Raw genomic sequence first — 3,467 nt, forward strand, 5'->3', positions numbered from 1 at the left:
ACCAGCTTGATGGTGAACTAGGCGAATATCAAGGAGGCTCTAAGCCAGGACGAAGCTGTCCTGATCAAATTATTTGTCTCAAATGGATAAAGAAACATCATAGGGTCAGGAACAAGAAGCTAGTGATCATCTATACCGATTTTTAAAAAAAAAAGCCAACGATAGTATCCAACGTGAATCTCTACTGTCAATGCTTAAAGAATTTGGTTTACATCAGAAACTTGTCGACCTCGTTGCAGTCACCCTTCGAAATACCAAAGCTAGAGTAAGGTTCAGAAATGAATTCTCTGAATCATTTGACATGCATACTGGCCTTAGACAAGGCGATGGATTGTTACCATTATTGTTCAGCTGTAGAAAATCGTGCGTGTATGGAACAAGATATGCCCACCATCTGTTAAGATTGGAAGAAAGATTCGTCTTAACTGCCTTGCATTTGCAGGTGATTTGGGGCTGTTAGCAAACAATACTGATGAAGCAAAGGTTCAGATAGAACAACTAAATCGATTAACGGCAAAGGTTGGATTTCAAATTTCGTTTCAGGAAACAGAAATGATGCCCAACTTCCCAGTTCACATATCCCATATCATACTCCATAATGATCAAAAAATTAAAGTAGTAAAAAAGTTTAAATATCTTGGTGAGATTATTACCTGGAATGTTAATGAAAGAGCATCAATAGATAGTAGAACATTAAAACTACAGCGAGCGCAGAGAACCACGTGGCCAAATTACAAGAAACGATCTCTCTCAATAAATGCTAAATTTCGACTCTACTACTCCGTCGTTAAACCGGAAGCAACACATGCAAGTGAAACACACTTCAAACTACATACTCAAGCAACAAGTGACAAATTGCAGAAAGTTGATAGAAGAATAATCCGAGCAATTATCAGTGAAAAACATCAAGTTAAAGGGCAATGGAAACTTTTGCCCAATTCAGTAGTGTATAAAGAAAGTGAATCAATTATTGAAATTTCAATGAAATGAATGCCCCTAGCTGCATACAGGCGTTGGTATGTCATCGGGGACAGTTGAAGATGTGTGTCCCGACCGGGACTCGAACCCGGGATCTCCTGATTTCATGGCAGACGCTCTATCCATCTGAGCCACCGAGGACACAGAAGATAGTTCGACTGCAAGGACTTACCTCTGGCACGCCTCCCGTGAGACCCACATTCCCAACTTACTGTCCATTGATACAATGCGGAAAAGGAAGATTGCATTTTTCGGCCACGTATCTCGCCTACCAAATACTAGAATCCTGAAGCAAATTTTCGACTACTTCTGGAACAATAAAATCAAAAAATCTGGTTTAAGTACGAACAAAGAGATCTGGATGAAGTGAACATTACCACACATGAAATTCAACACGGAGAAGAGAAACTGCTTCTGAAGATCAAATACACACGGCTGACATTCAAACCATCAGAACAGAAGTAGTATGCCTTATCTACAGAAGAACGAGCAGCCAGATCACAGCGAATGAATAAATTTTGGGAAACGAAGACATTGCTGACTGCTAAGACCTAAACTTAATCACTGTAGACTCTGTTGTATTATGTTTGATTTTAGTGCTACAAAGTGGGCGTAAAATATGTAAATAAATAAAACAATAGTTAAAAACAAACAGTAAAAGTTTAATAATGTGTTAGTGTTTTGTAACTATGCTATTTCCTGCATGTTTTAAAGACCCCACTGATGATAGTGATATTTTTCACTGAAACTAGTTTGGGAAATAAATAAGTAAACAAATAACAAAAAGTGTTTTGCATCAAGGTGGAGTCATGGTTCCCAGCCGGCCGGTGTGGCCGAGCGGTTCTAGGCGCTTCAGTCCGGAACCGCGCGACCGCTACGGTCGCAGGTTCGAATCCTGCCTCGGGCATGGATGTGTGTGATGTCCTTAGGTTAGTTAGGTTTAAGTAGTTCTAAGTTCTAGGGGACTGATGACCTCAGAAGTTATGTCCCATAGTGCTCAGAGCTATTTGAACCAATATTGCACATGCCAACTCGCCGCTTCCATCGAGGAGTTTATCCACATATTAAGAGGTTTAATCAGCAATAACCAAGGATCTGTTATTTTTATGAAGTATTTTAAAGATTTTTAAATAAAGCAATTTTTGCTCGTTTATCTGGTTTACGTCAAACGTCGGTTTTATCGTCACCTAATTACGCTTTAGTATGGAGATGTGCTCTCTCACCAGTTTGCACTGAGGAACTGATTTGAGTTGTATAATAAGAATTTTAATCTGTTAAAGAAAGGACTTGTTGTTTTTTATGATATATTTTAAAAAATCATTTTGCTCATTTCATCTAGTTTTCGCCAGTCGGCGGTGCTTACCTTTTCAATAACCATACGTGCTGTCACACCACTTACGCTATGGACTTAATTTGCAATAAAAGGAGGATTAATATTTTCCCAATAGAGAATGGTACATAAACCTAAGTAAATCTTTTGTAAATGGCTGGTCTGTAGGTTATTTACTATATTCTGGTTGTTTGTTTCTACTTTTGATTCTTTGTGCGTAATATCGCGGGTTGTGGTTTTAAGTTATTATAATCAAATATAATTTTCGCTCATTGTATGTAAAAACTGTTCCACAATGTTTCACATGAAAGAAGATACTTCTCTTCTTCATTAGAGGACTGAATATAAACTATCGTATTACTGTTGATGTGATGTGCTCGGGCCGGGGGGGGTGAGGGGGGGAGGGGGAGGGAAGGGCGCAGTCTTCTAGTAAATTGGCAAGTTAATTTACTTTTGGGGTTGGGGGCTACCGCACATTTTGCTTTTGAGTTGTAGTAAAGAGATGTAACTTTTTAGGGAGTTGATAGAAAATATGTGTAATGCATATCAGTATAACTACTGAGCGTAGCTCATGATACGATCCTCTGCAGGTGACGTGATGTCATGCGGTAACTCAAAGCATTTGGGTGTAATTCGACCCACAGTAGACCAATGAGTGGTTTTAGCCAAAAAAGTTTTTGACACTGCAGGGTCTTAAGTGTACATTAAGTTAACGAAAGAAAAAATAACGTATAGTTTAGTCGGCAAAACATATCTTCGACGCACACCGATGTCTGCGGCATCTAGCGTTTCACCTGGTAGCCACTGGTGTGTCTGCACAGTGGTTCTCTAATGTCCGCCCTATGTGGTCTATTTACTGTTGTCGAGTCGGTTATAATGGCGTTTTGATGGTCACGGCATGGGGAATTTTTGTACAAACGCTTTCGCCTGTGCTGACACACGGTATGGTAAATAATTAGCAAGGCAACTCATAAAACTAAGCAACCATAACAAATTTGTATGCCTTATATTAGTGTAATATAATTCTATTGCAAATATGGGTACCTCGTTTGTATAAAATTGTCAGACCTACTGTAATTTTCTTTGTAGGATGGTTTGAAAATTGGCATAGATGTCAGAAACTAGTCACCAGCAAGAAATAAAAAGATATACTTCTTAC

The 3,467-nt window shown here is 38.9% G+C and overlaps 1 non-coding gene across 1 annotated transcript; it reads right to left on the minus strand.

The window, feature by feature from the left end:
* Positions 1 to 1,045: 1,045 nt before the first annotated feature.
* On the minus strand, positions 1,046 to 1,120 carry Trnas-uga (transfer RNA serine (anticodon UGA)). Its single transcript has one exon. It is a non-coding gene; the product is annotated as a tRNA-Ser (tRNA).
* Positions 1,121 to 3,467: the final 2,347 nt, after the last annotated feature.

This window comes from Schistocerca nitens, chromosome 9 (assembly GCF_023898315.1).
Source record: "Schistocerca nitens isolate TAMUIC-IGC-003100 chromosome 9, iqSchNite1.1, whole genome shotgun sequence".
Lineage (NCBI taxonomy): Eukaryota > Metazoa > Arthropoda > Insecta > Orthoptera > Acrididae > Schistocerca > Schistocerca nitens.